At 44.0% G+C, this 26,280-nt stretch overlaps 1 protein-coding gene across 1 annotated transcript in view; it reads right to left on the bottom strand.

Annotated features, from left to right (window-relative positions):
* The window catches only part of LOC126355766 (arylsulfatase B-like), a 251,009-nt gene that overhangs the window by 133,720 nt on the left and 91,009 nt on the right, over nucleotides 1-26,280 (bottom strand). Inside the window, exon 2 of the mRNA XM_050006168.1 lies at nucleotides 17,817-17,845. The gene's annotated coding sequence lies outside the window, so the exon portion shown is untranslated. The remainder of the gene's footprint in view (nucleotides 1-17,816; nucleotides 17,846-26,280) is intronic.

Here is a 26,280-nt window from a genome sequence, read left to right as displayed (position 1 = left end):
TTATATCGTACGTACTTCGGGGCAGCCGATGTTCGTACAAGTGTTATCGCGGTATAAGTTAATTAAAAGTCTCATGCTAGCCCACAATATTTAAAGCCACCCCAACCAAAATCATAAAATACATAACGGTTGTATGGTACACACCTATCCCAGGCGCTCTGTTGTATAGGCAAGCGCTGGGTTCATTGTTTGTCACAACTTTTCCATAGTAGTCATTCTCCTGTCATTCTGCCCCTCACAGTCCGACTCTCTTACAGTGATGTAGTGCAGCAGTAAATCCTACGGGCACAAAGGCTGACCTTCATCTAGTCACGCGTTACAAGTACCTCCCCACTTCCGTGAAACTAACATGGCAGTCGCCTGTTTTAAGGAGGAGTAGGTGATTAGTGTTAATCGTCCCGTCGACGACGAGGTCATTAGAGACGTAGCGCAAGCTCTATTAAGGAAGGATGAAGAAGTAAGGCTACCGTGGCCTTTCAAAGGAACCATCCCGGCATTTGCCTTAAGCGATTCTGGGAAATCACGGGAAACCGAAATCTGGATAGCAGGAGAGGGGTTTGAACCGTCGTCCTCTCGAATGCGAGTTCAGTGTACTTACCACTGCGCTACCGGCTCGGTGACTCTTTTAAGAATAGTACGTACTTCATTAGAGGTATGCAGTGTTGGTCATTGAAACGAGCTGAGAGAGCCACACTAAGTTACGAGCACTAAGAGGCAAGAATGTATTCAAGAAAAAGAAGGAAGTCCAGACGCCAGAGAGCCGCGAACGAGAAACGCTTCCAAGGTGGAGAAATTGTGTGTCGGTGGCGATCCGTAGTGGCAACGAAATCAGAAAGATTTTTTTTAGAATAGATGCGCTAAGCCTGTCTAATAGAGTAGCTTCGTACGAGACAGGTGAATGCAGAGAGGTTAAATATGTTGTAGAGACCAGAAGAAAAAAAATTACGGACAGCGAATCTGTGAGTAGATACGAAGCTACTCATCCGAAACAGAGACTGAATGCTAGCGCACACACACACACACACACACACACACACACACACACACACACATACACAGACGAATTTCTTATTTTCCAACGTACAACACTGTCCTGGAAGCATATTAAAAACATTTCTCATCACCTCAGTGCCGACGGAGGTTTATGATCTGTTTAACTTGATTATAAATGAAATGCTAGCATCGATAATCCTCTCCCATTGGCTCCCAGTTGGGGATCCACACTGCGTGATGCGTAGCTGAAAACAACTGAGGCTCTATAGCTTATCAGATCTCAAACAGCCCAGCTCGCTCTACCGTTTGAATTTAAATTAATAGTAATAATTCTCTCTCTCTCTCTCTCTCACACACACACACACAAGACAAAAGAAAAACAGTCTGGTATGTCTAGGCATGACACTGTTGGGACCACAAAAATTTCTGGGCGCTTTCACTTGGCAAATGCATGAACAGGAATTCGTGGCTGGGAATCCCCCTTCGATACCACTGCCGCTCCAGTTATAACGTAAGCCCCACTGCCATCATCTAGTCCGGTATTTGACTGACTAGGAATAGGCTCTACAATGGGTTGTAGCTCTTACAACATGGTGGTATAGAATGATGAAACCATAAAGGAAGGACCGGAGGCGATGCTCAGGTGCTACATAGAAAATGTTAGCCACTTCTTATAGGAATTAAGCGTCAAATGCATTTCTGCCGCAGATCGTGCCAGAAATAATTACAGATAGTATAACCATAATCATATGATATAGACTTTCACAACCAGTATATACTTCATTTAAAAATGTAGATCCATCAAGAAAGTAAAAGATCTATGAGATCCAGCAGCGTACCCGGGGTACGTAAAATTCGTGTACTTGCAGGCAGGTAGGAGAGAGTTTTATACCTAAACAACAGCATACCTAGCAATGCACGATGTGTTTTGGTTGGTACTTCAGTCTAGTGGCAGCTTTTACATCTACATATCTACACCTACATATATACTCCGCTAGCCACCAAGCGGTGTGTTGCATAGAGCACTATTTATTTGCGCCAAAGAGTCGTAATTCCCCCCCCCCCCCCCGGCCACCCCTCTTTTCCACTCGCTTAGCGCGCGAGGGGAAAACTGAACGCCTCAGTACGAGCTCTAATTTCCCTTATCTTTGAATGGTGATTATTGAGCGATCTGAAAGTCAGTACTAATAATATATGCTGTACATCCTTGGCAAAGATCGGATTTTGGAATTTAGTGAGAAGCCTCTTCCATTTAGCGCGTCGTTTATCTGCAAGTGTGCCCAACTTTCTACGTGATTTGTAACGCTCCCGCGATGGCTAAAAGTAACAGTCACGAATCTTGTCGCTCTTCTTTGGACCTTCTCAGTCTCTTGACCAACTGGTAAGGGTAATGGAGAACGATGACGCCAGCCAGAGATAAACAGCACATCACGTGACCCATGATGAGGCCATCTATAGAGTTATATAAATCTGGGAGTTCTTCGAGGCCTAGATGCAGCCGCCGTTTTACCTACGAAGATGTCTCCCGCAGTCGGTGCCGAAACGTCAGGGAACAGTTTTACACATAGACACGGCCAGTCAGCGCAGAAGTTTTGATTGAAAGCCGAACCACAAATTATGCGTTCAGCTTTGTGCTTGATGCATATTGTGTCATAAATAATTGGAAACAGCTCGATTCCCCTGGTTCCGACCAGTGTTCCACTTGGTATTGAGCCAAATAACGAAAAAGGTTGGCCCTTCCCAAATGTTCGCAACTGGGCCTCCCACTGCTCCACTGGTGGCTCGCTGAGATTTGGCTGAAATGAACGCAGCGCTCCACAAACCACCGCCTGCTCTAGTGGACGTGAAAGAATAAATCTTACAGTAACCAACGACCTCTTCCCGTTTACAAACGAATTTACAGCCAGTTTTCACCTAACACCCCCACAAAAGATTATTTGAAGTTTCAGGGGACACGGACGCTCGCGGTGACGGTACCGCTATGACAACCTTGTGACAGGACCGTTGCTCGCAGAAAGTCCAAGCAATCCCCTTGCTGACTCACGGTTCCACTGTCAACTTTTGCAGACTCGGCCACGAGCGGCGTTCCTTCTAGAGCGACTGGGACGTTTTTGATCTCTGCATCACTTTCTACCGACGAAGTGAAACCGTTTTTATGCCACAGGGAAAGTGTCTATGAAGGTTTGGGGCAAGAAGGGTAACGTAGTAAGTTCAAGGTACTGCTATGCTACGACTAAATCTCACTGTTATATCCGAGAAAATGAATAGCCGAAAAGAAGTTTGTTGTTATGCTGCAGGATTTCTGAGCAAAATTAATTGTAATCTTCTCGGGTTATTAGCCTGAAGATGACGAGCAGGAAACTCATCGAAACGTTCTAACAGTACGACGCCACGACTCGACTAATAATCCGAGAAGTTTTCATCAGTTTGTTTTTAGTTTCTGGCTTTTGCAGCTCCACCCGATTTACCAAAGCCTAATGCACTGACAAGTGCGAGAATTATCGCACAATCAGCTTAACAGCTCATGCATCGAAGCTGCTTACAAGAATAGTATACAGAAGAATGTAAAAGAAAATTGAGAATGCGCTAGGTGACGATCAGTTTGGCTTTAGGAAAAGTAAAGGCACGAGAGAGGCAATTCTGACGTTACGGCTAATAATGGAAGCAAGGCTAAAGAAAAATCAAGACACGTTCATAGGATTTGTCGACCTGGAAAAAGCGTTCGACAATATAAAATGGCGCAAGCTGTTCAAGATTCTGAAAAAAGTAGGGGTAAGCTATAGGGAGAGACGGGTCATATACAATATGTACAACAACCAAGAGGGAATAATAAGAGTGGACGATCAAGAACGACGTGCTCGTATTAAGAAGGGTGTAAGACAAGGCTGTAGCCTTTCGCCCCTACTCTTCAATCAGTACATCGAGGAAGCAATGATGGAAATAAAAGAAAGGTTCAGGAGTGGAATTAAAATATAAGGTGAAAGAATATCAATGATACGATTCGCTGATGACATTGCTATCCTGAGTGAAAGTGAAGAAGAATTAAATGATATGCTGAACGGAATGAACAGTCTAATGAGTACACAGTATGGTTTGAGAGTAAATCGGAGAAAGACGAAGGTAATGAAAAGTAGTAGAAATGAGAACAGCGAGAAACTGAACAGCAGGATTGATGGTCACGAGTCAATGAAGTTAAGGAATTCTGCTACCTAGGCAGTAAAATAACCAATGACGGACGGAGCAAGGAAGACATCAAAAGCAGACTCGCTATGGCAAAAAAGGCATTTCTGGCCAAGAGAAGTCTACTAATATCAAATACCGGCCTTAATTTGAGGAAGAAATTTCTGAGGATGTACGTCTGGAGTACAGCATTGTATGGTAGTGAAACATGGACTGTGGGAAAACCGGAACAGGAGAGAATCGAAGCATTTGATATGTGGTGCTATAGACGAATGTTGAAAATTAGGTGGACTGATAAGGTAAGGAATGAGGAGGTTCTACGCAGAATCGGAGAGGAAAGGAATATGTGGAAAACACTGATAAGGAGAAGGGACAGGATGATAGGACATATGCTAAGACATGAGGGAATGACTTCCATGACACTAGAGGGAACTGTAGAGGGCAAAAACTGTAGAGGAAGACAGAGATTGGAATACGTCAAGCAAATAATTGAGGACGTAGGTTGGAAGTGCTACTCTGAGAAGAAGAGGTTAGCACAGGAAAGGAATTCGTTTCGTGGCGGCCGCATCCAACCAGTCAGTTGACTGATGGCAAAAAAAAAAAAAAAAAAAAAAAAAAAAAAAAAAAAAAAAAAAAACCAACTGCACTGCCTTGACTCACTTTCAGTGGCTGTGATAACGTTTTCAATTAATAACACTCATACTCTTTTTGAGGAACTAGGCATTTTGAAACGTAATCATTCGCCCACTCAGCAGAGGCCCAGGATTAGCCGTGTTTCGGTAGAACTGTGTATGAACGCCTTTACTTTAGATATGGACACTCCCATTCTCCGCAATGCCAATGATAGATCTACTTCAGGACGTTTAGTGTATCTCAGACTTAAACTTACCGATTCATACTTAGATACCGGAGGGGGCCATCTGCCTTCCCAAATCGTTGACATATCCAAAACTTTGGTGTGCAGGTCAGGAGGTGTTTGAGAAAAGTGTACACTGCACGATGAACTGGCACATCCTACAGTTTTCGAAAGGAAAGGATAGTCTCAGCAGCCGGCCTCTGTGGCCGAGCGGTTCTAGCCGCTTCAGTTTGGAACCTCTACGGTCGCAAGTTCGAATCCTGCCTCGGGCATGGATATCTGTGAGGTTCTTAGGTTATTTATGTTTAAGTTCTAGGGGACTGATGACCTCAGATGTTAAGTTCCATAGTGCTCAGAGCCATTTGAACCTTTTTGATGGACTCAGCAACCGATGTGGTTCAAAAATGGTTCAAATGGCTCTGAGCACTATGGGACTCAACATCTTAGGTCATAAGTCCCCTAGAACTTAGAACTAGTTAAACCTAACTAACCTAACGACATCACACACATCCATGCCCGAGGCAGGATTCGAACCTGCGACCGTAGCAGCCACGCGGTTCCGAACTGCAGCGCCAGAACCGCACGGCCACCGCGGCCGGCAACCGATATGACAAGCGTTTTACACGACACCACAACACTAGACACATGGTTAGGAATATGAGGGTGATGCATTCAAGTCTACTGCATTTTCACCTCTGGCAGTTCACTTGTGCCGAATACAATCCAAATCTTCACGAAACGTCGAGTTAAGGTCACCATCGTCCTGTAATGGAGGGTATGAAGTATTAGATATTCAACACAGTGTTGGACACAGCATGTGGGACGAGATTTTTTCACACATCTGATAGCATTATCGAGACTCAACGCTAACGAGGCAGTGAGCGTGCCAAACTGATGTGTAATATGTGAGTGTGGGATCAGAATGTATCAGCAAATGATCAGTCGCTGAAATTTCCAAGGGAATAGGCAGGTTGCTGCAAGAACTTGTTAAGCGCTGCACACAGAAGACTGTCGACTTCTTCGATCGTGAGTGGCAGTTAATTCATTATATGAGAGCTCAAATCATTTTTTCATTGACTGGTGCTCTTATGAGAGAGCAAATTGCAACCTAGCTACGTAAACAAGAGATCATACGCTATGTTGTTTTCCATTCCGCGTTTCCATCATGTTTTATCGAAAAGAAATTTCTGTCTTCAGCCGAGAGATGTGGCTGCACTTGACTTTAATTCTTAATGAGCAATTTTCATCTCATCGCCCATTCTGGTTGATTTATAGTGATTTCGATAATGCAATGAAACGATTTGTTCAACAACTTACAAAAATTAAAATTGTAATCCAACAACGAATAGCGTAAAGAAACTTCATCGGTTCTCTGTTCGTTCTCAGATATAACGGTAGCAGTGCTTATCGCTGTTAATGCGCTAAGACAATTGTACCTTCTTCTTGAGATTATTGATATTTCCTCTATCTTAAATCAGCGCTTTCATGAGGGAAAATGCACGAATTAGAAAATGAAAAGGAAAGAGACAAAGAACTGAATTCATTGCTGATTAAGAACCTCCATCCTTCTTCGATTAAAATCGGTTACCCATTTAGTTCTTGCTTGGTACTTTTCCGTTATGACTGGTCCAAGTATTGAGAAACATTTGAAAGGACGCAGCCTGCAGGTCGTATTTTCGAACTTGTAACTTTTAGAGACCTGTATAAATAGTTGGCTTTCCTGAAGCAGATTACACATAGACTATGTCTGTTCATGGTTGTTGATACTGTGTGAGGTAGAACAGCGGTTTAAATCCCAGTCCGCCATCAGGGTTTAGCTTTTTCGAGGTTTCCACAAGCCACTCCAAGCAAATGCCAGAATGGTTCCTTTCAAAAAAACACTGCCGATTACCTTCCTCCATCTGAACATGAGCTATGTTCCTAGTTCACTCGTCACTGACGGGGTACTGACGGCTAATCATTGTGTGAAAATTTCGCGTTGATAGATTGTCTGCTAAATAGTACGGATTTCTGTTCGTTCTCAGATATAACGGTAGCAGTGCTTATCGCCGTTAATACGCTAAGACAATTGTACCTTCTTCTTGAGATTATTGATATTTCCTCTATCTTAAATCAGCGCTTTCATGAGGGAAAATGCACGAATTAGAAAATGAAAAGGAAAGAGACAAAGAATTGAATTCATTGCTGAATTCGCGTTGATAGATTGTCTGCTAAATAGTACGGATTTATTGAGGTTTCCTGATTAACGTGTTAATTTAAGAGCAAGTGGTATCTGAGCCACACTCAGACGAGACAAAAGAAATGAGTAAGCAAGTACTTCATCCACATTTCCAACTGCTTGACCTTCACTCTTAATTGAACCTCGTGGAGTATTAAAGCTGCCTGCTCAAAGACTGTGCACCTGTTGCTTTAAGTGGCTGCTAAATGCAGACTATTTAGTTGGCCACTTACCTTATTAAAGTAACAGTTTACGTAAGAAAAAGGAAAACGTGTGAGTCTTGTTCCGTCCCTGCTTACCTTGAGAGATCAACAACAAAGTAACCCAGGAGTGTGTCAAGAATCGTATCATAGTTGTTGAAAGATTATTCATTTGGTGAATGATAATAAACTTCAACACAAAGTCATTCTCACTTTCATTATTTGCGAATCAAACTGACTAGGGGCATTCATTCAATACTGCTTCCTAATGAAATGCTGCTTGCATATTTTTTATTCTCTGTTAAATACACTTAATATATTGACATGTCGACCACGGTCGGACTGCAGATACACTATTGGAAAGGAAAACGATGGCAAAATTAGAACCAAATGAGGTTACACAAGGTTAAATGAGATGAAAATACAACTAATCTGCATGCAAGAATGCGAAATAACTTGGAGCGGATGATTAATTAACAGCTGTCTTCAAGTTAAACACTCCTATAAAAACGGAAGGCCTTCAACTAATATGTTGATCTAGCTCTGACGTACGACGCAGAAATTACGATTCTAGCATAAAATGCAATGAAAAAGCTACCGCTATTTAAAAAAATACTCGTTTGCGAACCTGTTTATTTTAGCCTGTTTTCGTCCATTGCTTCACCTATGGTAGCACTTTCTGCCTTGTCACTTTTGTTTTATGTTAGGTGACCTAAAAGGTTAAGGTGTTATATTCGTCCTATGGTTCAACGGTTAGATTCTTCAGTAGGTGACACATTGCTAATTAATTTGACATGAATGTGGGTATTTGTTTCTGGGGAATTTGAGTTCTGTTAGAATTTCTTCTAGCATTCATTCGGTTTGTTATCCTGTTTTGTCTTAGTTTAAATGCACACACACACACACCCACAAATGCACACACGCACACGCACATACGCTTATTAAGTGCTGAAGAGGTTTCTAGTTCTGCCAGTTGCCTTCTAACCAAGCGTAACCTCCCGAAGTCGTTGGTCAGAACAGTTGGATGGGAACAATTTTTCATTTATTTCTAGGACGTTACATCCCAAAGTAAAAGTATAAAAGCCTAGTGCATGTGCGTTTGTTTACCTGTGCATGGATGTATTGGGGTGCTGCAGAAATGACACAAAAGTTGAACTCAATATCAAAATTGTGGGTCAGGATGTAGACAAAGTGAAGGAATTCTTTTATCTCGAAAGCGGAATAATACACGACGGACGGAGCAAGGAGGATATAAAAAGCAGACTAGCACAGGCAAATAGTACATTTCTGGGCAAAACACTGCTGTTACTGTCAAACGCTAGCCTCAGTTTGAGAATTACTCGCACGATTATTGGCAAAGGTACAAAAGGACCACCGTCATCCCGTTCTTCTTCAAAATATCATCATACATCACGAGTATGTTTGAGCACACGAGCCTACTTTCCTGCTGCTTGAGGAAAAGGCTGTGCCACATGCGTTTGAAATTAACAATACGACACTTCACTCAGCCGGTAACATTGGATCCGCTATAAACTCTGTCCAGCCACTGACAAGTGGGACTCCCCATTCCACGCCTCTCAGATTTAATGGGAAGAGGGGCCAGTGCATAGCCCTTCAAATACTGAACGCAGGTCAAGCATGGAAACAGGAAGAAGGAGTATTGAATTGTGAGAAAAAGCAAAATAGAAACGGTTAACTTTCGAAGGACAAGAAGTGTAATATAGAGCAGCCTCACTGAGCACTGATGTCGTGGTGAGGTGCTTTTTCCCGATGTTCGCTATAATCAAAGTTGTGTCTGTGTGGAGGTGTAACGTCCATTTGCAACATCGAGGAGTAAGGAAGAGACCTATAACGACAGTTGATTCTGCACAACTATTCTATTAGCAGCCAATCGGAAGTGGCTTACGTATGGGAATCGCAGTCGTTTGATGACAAGGCGACAAGTCAGCTGAACCCTCCACCGAAAAACACGTCTAGTGTGTTTACGCGGCATTAGTGACAGTACGTGTGTCATTTGACAGGAATCTCTTATCGATGCACCTAGGAGACGCACATAGGAGACAATCTGAGTAGCCGCCTTAGATTGTTTGCAGATTGTTGTTAGTTTTTTCAATGACGCGGCATAATACCCAGAAGAATTTTAATTACTATGACACCGGCTAAGGAAGCCTACGTTCTTACAAAACAAAAATTTTTTTACAAAAGGATCAATCACCCACTCCACAGACAAAATGTCGTCTTTTGCTAAATCATCGGTGGGTCTCATTCTTACTGTCTTAGCGTAAGGGTAAATTTGTTCTATTCTATCTATGATGTTATTACAATGACATCTTTGGGGTGCACGTTGAGGGTGTGGCGGTGGTATTTGAAGTCCCATACCACCCTCCGACGCTGGAAGTCCAAGGTAGCAGGTAATATGTATCACAACTACATAGGTGCTAATGTTGGCGGTCATATGATGGTCCATACATATCGATTTGTCGTATCAAGACTGACACTTCATTAGTGGCCGTAACAGTGCTGTTCTTAGCCATGTTCTGATCTTTATCCTCAAGGTGGTGAGAGGAACAGGGTGGCGGAACCAGTGCGGGGAAGTCGTTGTGCCAATGTTTTGTAAGCCAGCGACCGTGTCGCGTAAGACATCCATTTTGTCGTAGAGACACCTTGCCTTCTCTCGAATGGACGTCTTCTGAGTTATCATGCTTGTTTCCTCGTGGAGGGCAGCTGCCCTCGTGAGGTGGGGTGGGGGCGGGGTGGGGGGTAGGAGGCATGCGGGCTCTACCGAAGCACCTTATTCTGCGGGAGCTGGAGGTTCTGCATCCGGGAAGCACTAATCGTGGCAGTAGGTGAGGGAGGGGTGGACAACCCTTGCTGTCAGCGGTCTAACTTAAACGCACCCACGGCGTTAACATGACAGCGTGAGCGTACCGAGAACGTTGAGCTATGAATGAGGGTTACTCCCAAAGCAAATTAGCTGAACACCAGGTGATACTGAGACCCCGCCGTCTGCAGGATTTGCGAGGCAGGGACGAACGCCGCTCGCTGGGTTACGCCGGTGCGACCTTGAGTGCCGCTCGGCTGTTACGGAACGAGGCTGTGTCGGTGTCAGATCGCTGCGGCTGTCCCGTTATGTCCATTCTGGCGGGCGCTTGTCGATCGAGAGATTAAGCACCTCGCCCACTGCCAGCCAATTCCGCAGTCGCGTGTGTCCGGCCCGGTCCAGCGGCCCGCGCCTTGTGCCGTACTGTGCGGGGAATGGAACTGCCGACGCATTCCACTGCGTTGCATAACGTCCAGTCCCGTCCATTTCCGCGGAAATGCACGTTGACTCACGGCTTCCCCATTAGGGTCCGAGGTATTTTGGGAACCGGACGCCTTTCCAATGACATCACTTCGCTTGTACTGCGTAATGTGTCCTACACGCGGAACGAGGAAGTTGGGTGTCATCTAAACCTACACGCATACTTTGCAACCACTGCAAAGTACATTAGCGTTTCTTCTCAAACTTTCGTGTCTGGAACGCTGGTAATATGGGAGTTTAAATGCCTCTTTGTGCACTGTAATTGCTCCAGTCTCACCCTGCGGTCCATACGGGAGTGATACACAGAAGGCTGTATTTCTTAATTATTCATCCAATAGTGATTCATGACATTGTAATTCTATCAGAGACAGCAAAGGACCTGCAAGAGCAGCTGAACGGAATGGACAGTGTCTCGAAAGGAGGATAGAAGATGAACATCAACAAAAGCAATACGAGGATGTTGGAATGTGGTCGAATTAAGTCGGGTGATGCTGAGGGAATTAGATTAGGAAATGAGACACTTAAAGTAGTAAAGGAGTTTTGCTATTTAGGAAATAAAATAACTGATGATGGTCGAAGTAGAGAGGATATAAAATGTAGACTGGCAGTGGCAAGGAAAGAATTTCTGAATAAGAGAAATTTGTTAACATCGAATATAGATTTATGTATCAGGAAGTCGTTTCTGAAAGTATTTGTATGGAGTGTAGCCATGTATGGAAGTGAAACATGGGCGATAACTAGTTTGAACAAGAAGAGAATAGAAGCTTTCGAAATGTGGTTCTACAGAAGAATGCTGAAGATTAGATGGGTAGATCACTTAACTAATGAGGAGGTGTTGAATAGGATTGGGGAGAAGAGAAGTTTGTGGCACAACTTGACTAGAAGAAGGGATCGGTTGGTAGGACACGTTCTGAGATATCAAGGGATGACCAGTTTAGTATTGGAGGGCAGCGTGGAGGGTAAAAATCGTAGAGGGAGACCAAGGGATGAATACACCAAGCAGGTTCAGAAGGATGTAGGTTGCAGTAGGTACTGGGGGATGAAGAACCTTGCACAGGATAGAGTAGCATGGAGAGCTGCATCAAACCAGTCTCACGACTGAAGACCACAACAACAACAGTGATTCTTAAAAAATTTGTAAATAGCTTTTCGCGTGATAATTGGCGTCTACCTTTACACTCTTCTAATTCGAAATGTGCTGCTTTTCGTTGACGCTCTCCCGCGATTTGAACAATTTGTGATCATTTACATCTACGTCAACAGCTATGCTCCACAATCCACCTTACGGTATGTGGCGAGGAGGACCATCTGTATTGCTCCGTGCGTTGAAACCTTCCACAGATTTGTGCCTCTCTGGTGGAATCGCTGGTTGAGTAGAATCTCTTTTCCAGAGAGGCTCGTGGTGCGAATGTGGTGCGCGAGGCGGCGTGTGACAGACAGTGACTGGAGTTGAGTTAGCAGCGGCATGAGGAAGGTGGCAAGCTGGTGGCAGTCCATGTATGTGCCGGAAAACGACTTCGCCGTGCCTGGAGTGATAGCGCGGACTACTTGTAGTTTTGAGCCGTTGTTTGAAAAGCTGTAATTTGGAAAGCAGCTCCTGTTTTGCACGCGAGAGCGCCTCGGTTGCACAATACTGGTGTTGCCGGAAGAATATCAGCGGTTGAAGCAACTGTTGGAAGTCTGTACAGCTGTCACGATACTATCGTTGCGCCCTGGTTGCATTGACACACTGGTACTGCATAACTCCATTTGAAGCTGAGTAACTTTATTATTGAGTACTTGCCCGTCTGTGTGTTTTAGTTCTTCGAGTTGCAAAATTGTAATTGAGTCTGCCCTTGTGGGACGCCATTAGTTCTGCTATTTCGTGACTGGTCTTTTTTTATTTTGTTTTCTTTTAACTCTTCATCTTACAAGTTGTCATTGAGTTTGTCCTGGTGAGGCTCATTATGCATCTGTGGGACCAGTAGTAATTGATTTATCTTTTAGGTCTTATCACACCAATTTAATGATGTGTGTAATGATTTCCAGGAAATGTGCGCAAGAGTGACGTGTGAAGTAAAATAAGATTGCAAGATTACGGCTCTGTGAACCCACTGAGATAGCAGCCGATGAATTATAATGTTGAAGATGTGTTCATGAGGTAAGTAATTACCATTCTTAATTGAACTGTAGGAGTTTTGCAACTAAATTTACTTTGAAATTCTTCGGTACTTCTGTACAGTTAAACTGTGGCTCGAAAACAACTGTTGTGTACACAAAACTTGTGATAAGGGGGTCCCGTTGAAATTTGTGGTTGTGCGTTTCAAGAGCTTTTGTTAAATTGGATTTATCTGAATATTATTTTTAAGTTTGAATTGTTGTCAGTTTCTTATTATAAATTTGTTGAAACGTTACTACATGCATTTTTAAGGTAGCTTTGGGCTTTTTAAATTTTTATCACAAATAGTTATCGACTTTGAGTTGGCACTTTTATTTGATGTTATTATTACTTTGGGCTCAAATTTGACGCTACGTATCACCGATATTTTACCCTTGATGTTGGAACAGTGAAAATATTATTAATTAAGAGTAAGCCTTGTAATGGTTATCCTTTACAGAAAAAAATAAAGATGTCGGACAATACGTTTTGTAATAACTGTTGACTAAGAACTGTTTGTTAATACATTTGTTTTAAACGATGTCTAAATCCATCTTCGCCCGGCATCTTACCACTCCTTAATAGCTCCTACCACCCTACGTATATCACTTACCCCTTTTCCTGTTTCAATTGGAAGTGGTTCGCGGGCAGAACAATTGCTCGTAAGACTCAATGTCGGCTCGAGTCTATCTGCCTGGCCTTTTTGCGAGGTGTTCATACGAGGAACCAAGGTATTTGTCGACTCTTCAGGGAACGTACGCTCTCGGAAATTTACGGTAAACCAACTCTGTGATGTAGAACGCACCTCTTGCAGCATTCGCCACTGGAGTCGGTTGATGATCGCTGTGACGCGCTCGTGCTTAGTAAATGAACCTGTTCCAAAGGCGCTGCGCATCTGTGTATCTAATCTGTTTCCTCTATCACTCCTATCTGGTGCTGATCCCAGAGCGACGAGTGATATTCAACTGTTGGGCGAACGAGGGTTTTGTAAGCTACCTCCTCAGTGTGGCCTCTGCTTTACTGCGATTGCTTTTATGTAATCATTACACTCCAGAGCGATGAATGTGATAGCTTTCAGTGATTATTCTGCACTCGCGTAATCATACTTTTACTTTCTATGTATTCCAGTACGTTACATTTATTCAGCTTGATGATCAATAACCAATTCCTGCACAAAGCGTCGGTCTCATACAGGTCTTCCTGCATTTCACTACAGTTTTCTAACGCAATGAAATGAAATGATCGTACGGCTGGGAGACCCCATGCGGGGTGTTCGGCCGCCGAAATTGCAAGTCCTTTTTAGCTGACGCCTCTTCGGTGACTTGCGAGTCAATGATGATGAAATGATGATAGACACACAACACCCAGTCATCATGAGGCAGAGAAAATCCCTGACCCCGCCGGGAATCGAACCCGGCCCCCCTAGCGCGGGAAGTGAGAACGCTACCGCAAGATCACGACCTGCGGACTCTAACCCATTGACTACTCTGTACACAACAGCATAATCTGCAAAAAACATCATGGAATTTCCGAGGTGCTCCACCAGGTCATTTATATACACTGAAGCGGCAAGGAAACTGGTACAGACATGCGTATTCAAATACAGAGATATATTAACAGGCAGAATACGGCGCTGCGGTCGACAACACCTATATAAAACAAGTGTCTGGTGCAGTTGTTACATCGGTTACTGCTGCTACAGTGGCAGGTAATCGAGATTTAAGAGAGTCTGAACGTTGTGTTATAGCCGGCACACGAGCAATGGGGTACAGCATCTCCGAGATAGCGATGATGTGGGGATTTTCCCTTACACCATTTCACGAGTGTCCGTGAATATCAGGAATCTGGTAAACATCAAATCTCCGACATACCAGCGGGTGGTAAGATCCTGCAAGGACGGGACCAACGACGACTGAAGACAATCGTTGAACGTAACAGAAGTGCAGCCCTTCCGCAAATTGCTCCAGATTTTAGTGCTGGGCCATTAGCAAGTGTCAGCGTGAGAACCATTCAACGAAACATAATCGATACGGACTTTCGGAGCCGAAGGCCCACTCTTGTACCCTTGATGACTGCACGACACAAAGCCTGGGCCAGCAACCCTGACATTGGACTGTTGATCACTGGAAAAATATTGCTGGTTGGCCGAGTCTCGTTTCAAATTGTATGGAGCCGACGGTCGTGCAAGAGTACGGAAACGACCTATTGAATCCATGGACCCTGCATGTCAGCAGGGGACTGCTCAAGCTCTTGGAGGCTCTGTAATGATGTGGGGCGTGTACAGTTGGGGTGATATGGGACCCCCGATACCTCTAGATACGACTCTGACAGGCGATGCGTATGTAAACATCTTGTCAGATCACCTGCATCCATTCATGTCCGTTGTGCACTCCGACTGACTTGGGAAATTCCAGCAGAACAGTGCGACACCACGCACATCCAGGATTGCTACAGGGTGACTCCAGGAGCACTCTTCTGAGTTTAAACGCTTCCACTGACCGCTGAACTCCTCAGACATGGACATTATTGAGCATATCTGGCATGCCTTGAACGTGCTGTTCAGATCTCAACCCCCTCGTACTCTTACGGACTTATGAACTGCCCTGCAGGATCCATGTTGTGAATTTCCTCCATCACTACTTCAGACATTAGTCGAGTCCATGCCACGTCGTGTTGCGCTACTTCTGCTTGCTCGTGGGGGCCATACACGATATCGGGTGGGTGTACCTGTTTCTTTGTCTCTTCGGTGTTTGTTGTGGAAAGTAAGGTTTCTATAACACTCTCTTATGGTACGCCCGAGGTTAATCTTAAGTCTGAACATGTTCAGAATGACATACTGTGTTTTGTTTTCTATAATCTCTTCAATTCCACCTCACAGCTCGTCTGGAATGCAGCGCCGCTTTGCTCGTACTTGGTTCATTACTCGGCTTCGCAGAGCTGTTTTGAACGTCTTCCGGAAGTCCAGAAACACGGCATCGAACTGGGCGCCGTTGTCTTCTGCTTTGTGGATCTCGTGAACGAACTGGGCGAGCTGGGTTTCACACCATCGTTGTTTGTGAAACCCGTGTCGATTGCTGCAGAGGAGATTTTTGGTCTACAGAAATGTCGTATTATGATAGCGTAAAGCATGCCCTAGGGCCTTACAACAGATCGATGTCAGAGTGTGCGTCTGTTCGGCGACCCTCCTTGAAAACGAGAAGGACCTGCGGTTTCTCCCACTGCAGTTAGCCACCGCTTCGAAGTCCTTCGAAACGTCGACATTTTACCTGTTTAGACTTTCGTGATAATGTGGCCTTATACTGAAAACGACTTTCTTCGAGTTTGACTCCGGCCGTGGAAGCCTTGGAAGTTGTGGTCACGAAAATGTTGGGTGAATATTTAATTTAGTTCGCGTGTAACGTGCTCTTGTCAAAGTACACTACTGGTCATCAAAATTGCTACACCACATAGATGACGTGCTACACACGCGACATTTAACCGACAGGAAGAAGATGCTGTGATATGCAAATGATTAGCTTTTCAGAGCATTCACACAAGGTTGGCGCCGGTGACGACACCTACAACGTGCTGACATGAGGAAAGTATCCAACCGATTTCTCATACACAAACAGCAGTTGACCGGCGTTGCCTGGTGAAACGTTGTTGTGATGCCTCGTGTAAGGAGGAGAAATGAGTACCATCACGTTTCCGACTTTGAAAGGTCGGCTTTTAGCGATTGAGGTTTATCGTATCACGACATTGCTACTCGCGATGGTAGAGATCCAATGACTGTCAGCAGAATATGGAATCGGTGGGTTCAAGAGGGTAATATGGAACGTCGTGCTGTATCCCAACGGCCTCGTACCACTAGCAGTCGAGATGACAGGCGTCTTATCAGCGTGGCTGTAGCGGATCGTGCAGCCACGTCTCGATCCCAGAGTCAACAGATGGGGACGTTTGCGAGACAACAACCATCTGCACGAACAGTTCGACGACGTTTGCAGCAGCTTGGACTATCAGCTCGGAGACCATAGCTGCGGTTACCATTGACGCTGCATCACAGACATGAGCGCCTGCGATGGTGCTCTCAATGACGAACCTGGGTGTACGAACGGCAAAACGTAATTTTTTCGGAAGAATCAAGGTTCTGTGTGCAGCATCATGATGGTCGCATCCGTGTTTGGTGACATCGCGGTGAATGCACATTGGAAACGTGTATTCGTCATCGCCATACTGGCGTATCACCCGGCGTGATGGTATGGGGTTCCATTGGTTACACGGCTCGGTCACCTCTTGTTCGCATTGACGGCACTTTGAACAGTGGGCGTTGCATCTCAGATGTGTTAGGACCCGTGGCTGTACCCTTCATTCGATCCCTGCGAAACCCTACATTTCAGCAGGATAATGCACAAATTCATGTTGCAGGTCCTGTACGGGCCTTTCTGGATACAGAAACTGTTCGACTGCTGCCCTGGCCATTACATTCTCCAGATCTCCCTCCAATTGAAAACGTCTGGTCAATGGTGGCCGAGCAACTGGCTCGTCACAATACGCCAGTCTTTACTCTTGATGAACTGTGGTATCGTGTTGACGCTGCATGGGGAGCTGTACCTGTACACGCCATCCACGCTCTATTTGAATCAATGCTGTTATTACGGCCAGAGGTGGCTGTTCTGGTTACTGATTTCTCAGGATCTATGCACCCAAATTGCGTGAAAATGTAATCACATGTCAGTTCTAGTATAATATATTTGTCCAATGAATCCACGCTTATCATATGCATTTGTTCTTTGTGTAGCAATTGTAATGGCCATTAGTGTAGAACAATCTTCAGTGTTTTGATTGCCCTTTATCCCACAGCTATTTTTTTTTGAAGCGCTATTACATGCAGTAAATTCATTTTTTCCGCATTTTGTGGAATGTAATGTTGGAAGTTTGTTGAGTGAACTTACCCAAGGGAAGTTGTGCGGTGCGTCAGGCACTGGAACAAAAGAAGGTAACATTTTATTATTAAGAAGGTTACATTTTATTATTAAGAAGCTTGGCTTCTCAAGCAAAGCGTTAAATACTAATAAGCGTGACTCAAATTTTCATGCAACTTTTTTAAATGCACACTTATCTGACGCCAGTTAAATTAACGAGTCCTCTAATAATGTGTGATGAATAATCCGCTGAGCAGCGTGTTGCTAGAAGCTGATAGTTTCTTTGATTTTTCACATGTGTTGCTCAACTAATCTTAAAACGCAAATGTAAGTTACCATTTTTACGCAGCACTTTTCAATTCGGTCTCATTCTGACTCATAGCGATGTATGGAAACCATGCTACAAAGAATGCATTCATTGAGTGTTTTGTACTGTTTAATATTGCTTGTAAGTGTGAGTGACTGCGGGAGTAAGTGTACACAGAGTGCTAGCAATAATCCTATTTCCCCCCTCCCTCCTCCCAATTATACAGGGTGAGTCACTCTTGCCACCCAGAATAACTCCGGAAGTATGATAGTAGCTGAAAAGTTTATGGGACGAATGTTGCATGGGACAACGGGGGCCATAATATGATGTTGGTTTCTTGTTGCTAGATCGGATCGCGTCAGAGATATCAAGGTCAACTTTGTTTTTTTTAATGGGATGCTATAGTTTGGTATTTAGTTTCTGTCAGCGGATATCGAGACGAATTCAATGATGTGTAACAGTAAGGTTTTTGAAGGTCAACGAAGGTGTTCGAAGTGATGATCATTGATATCAATGCAGTGCTGCAGTCTTCGTATCATGGATTGAGTGGTATTCCTCGATAAGCTCTCGTTATTTGCTCTCCATTTCGTGTAGGAACGTGTACTCGCGAAAAGAATTGCCGCGCCAATCACCATAACCTCTCAGAACTGTATGCTGAGTATAGCCAGCGAACATAACAGCGACAGCCATGTTCATGTTAACCGTGCTCTCACAAGCAGAGCATAAACAAATCGGAGATGCCACCACGCTGGGTCCTCCAAGCAAGCGCCTCGCGTGCTAATGGACGAATATTTCGTTGAATCTGGACAGTGAGCGGTCCATCTGCGACCAAGGAACCTGTTTAATTGAGAATCTGCATTTCAAGTGACGCCGTCCTGTAAAACTGTGGAGTAATTAGGCTAACAACGGCAGAAAATTTGTCGACAACTGTCTTGATTATGCAGAAACTTCACAATAATGCTTCTTCAGACAGTAATGAGGACGCTAAACAAAATTTACGTTTCCAGTGCTTTATTCAGAACTGTATGCCTAAAGATGTTGTTTAGAAAGCTAATTCGTTGATTGGATGCAGCCATGTTCTACCCATCATTTCAAATGAATGAATAATGAGTTATAATTTTTCGTCATAGTTGCGATTGCATATAGGCAGTTGGCGGTTTGTTTGTTTGTTTACACTTCTAGTTCCGTAGGACTAAATTGAGGAGCAAATCTCCAAGTCATGGAACGTGTCAGTGCATGAAATTACAACATAAAAGTAATAACAAATAAAATAAAATGTATATGAACCCAAACAAAGTCAAGCCACAGGTTTCAGTAGACGCAGTCAACAAAATAAGAATCAACCTAATTTTTCATGGAACTCCTCAACAGACTAGAAGGAGTGACCCATGTGAGCCGGCTTCGGTGGCCGAGCGGTTCTAGGCGCTTCAGTCCGGAACCGCGCTGCTGATACGGTCGCAGTTCCGAATCCTGCTTCGGCCATGGTTGTGTATGGTATCCTTAGGTTAGTTAGGTTTAATTAGGTCTAAGTCTAGGGGACTGATGACCTCAAATGTTAAGTCCCATAGTGCTTGGAGCCATTTGAACCATTTTGAGCCATGAGGGAATCCTTAAGTTTCGATTTGAAAACGCGTGGATTACTGCTAAGATTTTTGAATTCTTGTGGTAGCTTGTTGAAAATGGATGTAGCAGTACACTGCACACATTTCTGCACGAGAGTTAATAAAGTGCGATACAAATGCAGATTAACTGAGTGAAAGCTGCTAATTCTTGGGAATAAGCTGATATTGTTAACAAGAAACGAGAGCAAAGAACATATATATATATATATATATATATATATATATATATATATATATATATATATATATATTGAGAGGCCAATGTGAAAATACCGAGACTCGTGAACACGAGTCGACAAGAGGTTCGCGAACTTACATGACTTATTGCCCGCATTGCCCGTTTCTGAGCCAAAAATATCCTTTTACAGTGTGAAGGGTTACGCGAAAATATAATACCATACGACAAAAACAAATGAAATAAGCAAAGCAGACTAATTTTCTTGTCGAACGATCACTTACTTCAAATACAGTTCGAACAGAAAAAATGGCAGCATTAAGTCTTTGAACAAGATCCTGAACGTGTGCTTTCCAGTTTGCTATCTATCTGAACACCTAGAAATTTTAACTGCTCAATTTCACCAATCATATGCCCATTCTGTGAAATTATAACTCTGGTTTTATTGAATAGTGCGTTAGAAACCGTAAAATTGAGTATTACTGTGATTTAGCGTTCGTTTATTTTCTACAAGCCATGAACTTATGTCGCGCACTATTTGAAACACAGCCAGTGTTGCGCACAGTATCCTTTACAGCCAAGCTAGTGACATCAGCAAACAGAAATATTTTAGAATCACCCGTAAATGTAGAGGGCATATCATTTATATGAATAAGGAACAGGAGTGGCCCCAACACTGATCCCTAGGGCACCTCCCATTTCACTGTACCCCACTCAGACCCCACATCACAGCCATTCTCAACACTGTGAATAATGACCTTTTTCTGTCTGTTGTTAAAGTAATAGGTGAACCAATTGTAAGCCGATATCTTCATAGTAACTCATAAAAAATGACAGATATTTAAAAAATAGAAGCTGTCAGTACGCAAAATCATTTGCAATATGTACTCTAGGCAAAAAATGGAGAAATTTGAAGATGATAATTGCCTATATTAAATCGTAGCTGTGACGGAAAGTTGTATCTAATTAACTGTTTAGTTCAAACAGTTGCTGGGTGTCTCCACAAACATTAGGTCTGTCCTTATAAATAAGTAAATTGCAATATTGTGTAAGATTTGTTGCCGGAACATGAGAGGGAGATTAAATGTTTCATTGCATAAAAGATAAATATTTTTCGGCAGTTCCATGTGTAGTTTTCAGCGTCTGTATATACTGATACTTCTTAAGAAAAAAGTGAAAATGAGATTCACAATGTACAAGCTTGGAGGCAATTCATTTTTCTACTTAAATCGTAAGTATAGGCCACTTTATATTGCTACGCTTGGAGGTCGATTTGTGCTACAGTTATTATGGAACAAATTGATGTAACTGAGTTTCTATAGCATGGTTTACTATCGAAAAGAACATTAGCGTTTAACGCCCGCTGACAATTTCAGTGAATGATGTGTAGGAATGCATGGCTGTTGTCACTGAACTCAAAATCTTACTTTATTAGGCCGCTTCGTATTCCTCTTCGAACGGTAATCAAACGAGCGCATAAGGTCAAATGTACTGCAGGCGAGTGGCTGACTACTGTGTGTTGGGAAAGCTATGGCGACTTGTAGCGTACCTGTAAAGGAGACGGTGTACATAACGCTGGTGTGAGCCATCCTTGAAAACTACTCGATTGTTTTGGATTCCAAGCAGCGCGGGTTAAAGAAAGACATCGAAGCAGTTTAGAATAGTACTGCTAGATTGCTCGGACAGTACGAAAGAGATGCCGGAATTCTTCGTAAGTTTATAGAGGCATCATAAGGAAGGGGACGATATTTACACGAAACGCTCTGCACAAGATTTAAGGATGTCCATCTTGTTGCATGGACGAGGGACTTCAGCTGATTATCTATGTGACAAAATAACAGCCACAGCCGTATCTTGAGAATGTCTTTACTCTATCACACTACTAGTTTAGGCAGCACACTACCGCCATTTTCAAGCCCTCCGCCGCCAAAAGTGTATTTCAGAATATACTGTGAGGTCTCTGTTACTAACGCACGTTGGCTGCTTTGCATCAGGAACTGTGATGTGGTGTGTGAGTGGGGTACAATCAAATGGGGGGTGCCCCAGCGATCAGTGTTGGAGCCACTCCTGTTCCATTTATATAAATGATATGCCCTTTACTATTATTGGAAATTCTCCAATATGAAGATGGCGGTAATGTGCCATCGAAACTAGTCGTGTGACCGCCTAAAGACATTCTCAAGATATAGCTGTGTAGATACTGTTTCTCATGTACTCTTCAAGCGGTTTTAAGAACAGGATTTTCAAGAGAGGGAAGGACGAGCCTGTTACCTCCAATGCTCATCTCGAAAAGGAGAAACTGTGCGACCTTAGAGCTCGTACAGAGGTAAATAAACGTAAGCGTCGTGTGATTAGGGCCTCCCGTCCGGGTAGACCGTTCGCCGGGTGCAAGTCTTTCGATTTCACGCTACTTCGACGAATTGCGCGTCGATGGGGATGAAATGATGACTAGGACAACACCCAGTCCCTGGGAATCGAACCCGGGCCCTTAGGATTGACATTCTCTCGCGCCGACCACTCAGCTACCGGGGCGGACCGTACAGAGGTGTACAAGAAGTAATAATTATCTCTCTCCATTTGTTAGTCGAAGAGGGAAGGTAATGAGGCCGCGAAGTGTGATACATAGGTATGGTGCCAGTCTTTGGCGTGAACGGTTTCTGGCTGACCCCATGACAGCGTATTCCAGAGGTGCTCCTCTTGAAGAAGCCATGGCTAGACTGGCAAGCTTTCTCTTTCGCCCCTCCACTCTTTTTGTGGAGGTAGATTATCAAACGGACAGCGCAACCATGGAAGCGGACGATGGTGCAAAATTACCAGTCCCAGAATTACAAGTAATTATCGGAGTATGGGATCTGGTTTACTAAGGAAATGAAAAAAAAAAGGAATGACAATGAGTCCTATTAAAGAGAAGTTCTTCTTCTGCAACAAGGGGAAGAGGCCTGACTTGTGGTGAAGGATTTAGCGATCTCCTATTGGCTCAATTCCAAATCGAGCAGCTGAGGACAATAAAGATGCCAGCCTGGCAAATAAACGTGGACTTGCGAATAGCGTTACATGTTTAGTGATTGCTGTGAAGGACACGCAGATGCTGCATAGTCGTGTGAGGCAGTATTATCGGCACTTAACAGAGCTTGTGTGTGTGTGCGTGTGTGTGTGAATTCCTAAGGGACCGAACTGCTGAGGTCATTTATCATTAGACCTACACACTACTTAAACTAACTTACGCTACGAACAACACGCATACTCATGCCCGAGGGAGGACTCGAAGAGAGCTTGAAAGGGGCTAAGTGTGGGCCTCTATTGGGCCTGCTGATCGACTCGTGGAATATTCAGATTTGTGGGGCGTTCTGACGTAACAGCAGCTCGATGCTGGACTGCGTGGGAGCGCGAGAGCTCTGTCAGATTCGTCTTACAGTATCATATCCGAAATCTCATCTTTACCTACTGCTTCTTCTCACTGCGCGATATTGTCTTCAAGTTTGTTCCATTTATGTATAGCCTCTATATATTCCTTCAGCTTTACCTTCTTTCCTTAGGACTGGCTCTCTTCCTGTTTAGTATGTTAATATATATCAACGTATGTATACCTTTTGTTATTCAAAATCGCTTTCGCTTTGTTGAAGTTGAGAACTCTATTGATACTTGCTGCTGATGATTTTCTTATGCTTATTATAGGAGCTATGTTTTCTAAACGATTTACCCCTCTTTCCCAGCCATTTTGGTAATTTTATTGATAAGCTTCAGGCCTAGTTTTTCGGGAAGGTGACATGCATTTCGCTCCAAGAAAACCAGGCAAATTGCATGGAATAATGTTGCGTTTGAAGGCATATAGCTGACTAATTCTTGTTCTTGTTCGGGAGTAAAAACAGATCTCCTCAGGGAAGCTATCATGTATGAATATGATCACAATCGACCACAAACCGTAATTCTGCTATGATCAGCTCCTTTGATACGCTGTTCGATAATGTTCCTTTTTCAGTCCATTCACCCCTCCTTGAATTTCTTTTTCTTGTCCTCGACATCTGAAGTTAGATATACACTGAAGATCCAAAGAAATTGGTACACCTGCCTAATATCGTGTAGGGCCCCCGCGTGCACCCAGAAGTGCCGCAACATGACGTGGCATAGACTCGACTGATGTCTGAAGTAGTGCTGGAGGGAACTGACACCACGAATGCTGACCGAGCGAGGTGGCGCAGTGGCTAGCACACTGGACTCGCATTCGGGAGGACGGTGGTTCAATCCCGCATCCGGCCGCCATGATTTAGGTGTTTCGTGATTTCCCTAAATAGCTCCAGGCAAATTCCGGGATGGTTCCTTTGAAAGGGGACGGACGACTTCCTTCCTTTCCTAATCCGATGAGACCGATGACCTCGCTGTCTTGTCTCCTCCCCCAAAAACAACCCCCCAACCACGAATGCTGGAGGGTTGCCCATAAATCCGTCAAAGTACGAGGGCATGCAAATCTCTTCTGAACAGCACGTTGCAATGAATCCGAGGAATGCTCAATAATGCTCATGTCTGGGAAGTTTGTTGCCAGCAGAAGTGTTTAAACTCTGGAGAGTGCTCCTGGAGCCAACCTGTAGAAATTCTGGCCCTGTGGGGTGTCGCATTGTCCAAGTCCGTCGGAATGAGGTGAGTGGATACAGGTGATCAAACAGGATGCTTACGTACCTGTCACCTGTCAGAGTCATATCAAGAGGTAGGGGTCCCATATTATTCCAACTGCACCCCCCACTCCCACCCCCATCACAGAGCCTCCGGAGCTTGAACAGTCTCCTGCTGAATTGCAGGATACATGGATTCATGAGGTTGTTTCCATACCCGTGAACGTCCACCCGATCGATAAATTTTGAAACGAGACTCCTCCGACCAGGCAACATGTTTCCAGTCATCAACAGTCCAATGTCGATATTCACAGGCCCAGGGGTGACGTGAAGCTTTGTGTCGTGTGGTCATCAAGGATACAAGAGTTGGGCTTACGCTCTGAAAGCTCACATCGATGATATTCGTTGAATGGTTCGCATGTTGACACTTGTTGGTGACCCAGCGCTGACATCTGCAGCAATTTGCGGAAGGGTTGCGCTTCTGTGACCCTGAACGTTTCTCTTCAGTCGTCGTTGGTCCCGTTTTTGCAGGATCGCAGTGAAGTCGGAGATTTGATGTTTTACCGGAGTCCTGATATTCACGGTACGTTCAGGAACTGGTCCTACGGGAAAATCTACACTACTTCGGGGATGCTGTGTCCCGTAGCTCCTGCACCATCTATAACACCACGTTCGTACTTAAATCTTGATAACCTGGCATTGTAGCAGCAGTAACCAACAACTGCGCTAGACACTTGTTGTCATGTATAGGCGTTGCCGGCTGCAGAGCCGTATTCTGCCTGTTTACACATCTCTGTATTTGAATACGCATGCCTATACCAATTTTTTGCCGCTTCAGTGTATATTACCAGCCCTAGACCTGCTTAGCTACTGAGCTGAGAAAACGATGGCATCTGTATTTCTCGCAGTCTCCCCTAACAGGTGAGCTTCGCAGTCAAGAGGCCGGGCGTCTTAGAGTATCTCTCTTACAAGGAGACGGCACGGCCGTGGGGTCGGGGATTTGTCCGAAATTTTGTGTGGTGAAAGAGGACTCCCAACAGCTCACATGGTTAAAGTATAAGGACGCACTACCCGGAAAATCCCGAGAAAAATTGATCCAAAGTTTCTTACGTGGTGGATGAGAATAAAATGTTAGTCCGTTGCCGAGGCGCCGTTTGGCCTACATGGTTAGCGCTCGGACCCTTACGCCTGAGTGCTCGGTTTCGATTCCTCCTCCGGCACTTTTTTTATTATGTTGCTTACAAAATTGCAGCGCATTGTTACAGGAGAATCGTGAAATTAATTCCCGGGAAGATTGTATAAAAATTCATTCTATAATTCACAATGAATTATCGCCACCAATATTCCGAGATATGATTCAGTATTCCTGGTTTGCCTCAAAATTATCAGAAACTCAAAACACTTTCGTAAATGTTAATGGGGCATGTTTTTGTACAGATTTATTGCAAACGCCCTGTGATTGTAAAAAATCCGCTTTTATATTTTTCGCAAGATGTCGCAAAAATTATTGCTTTGTTTGTTTTTACGATAATTACCACTGCGGTCTTGTTTATAATTATTATATGTATAAAAATTGAATGTTTTCCAATTGTTGTGTACATAATTCCGCGTAGTCAGCGAGTACACAACTTTCCCACTAGAGCGCGCCCCGCTAAGCACAACAGCACAGGAGCAGCGCTCGTCCGTCTCCGCACAACGAGATGGCGCTGTCTTAGAGACGGACCAAATTCTGCTTACGCCGATCCGCGTATTAATATGTAACGCAGCCAATGAGATTGCTGCT

The sequence above is a fragment of the Schistocerca gregaria genome, chromosome 3 (assembly GCF_023897955.1).
Source record: "Schistocerca gregaria isolate iqSchGreg1 chromosome 3, iqSchGreg1.2, whole genome shotgun sequence".
Lineage (NCBI taxonomy): Eukaryota > Metazoa > Arthropoda > Insecta > Orthoptera > Acrididae > Schistocerca > Schistocerca gregaria.
The sequence above is the reverse complement of the archived record's forward strand: the minus strand, read 5'-3'. Positions and strand labels throughout refer to the sequence as shown.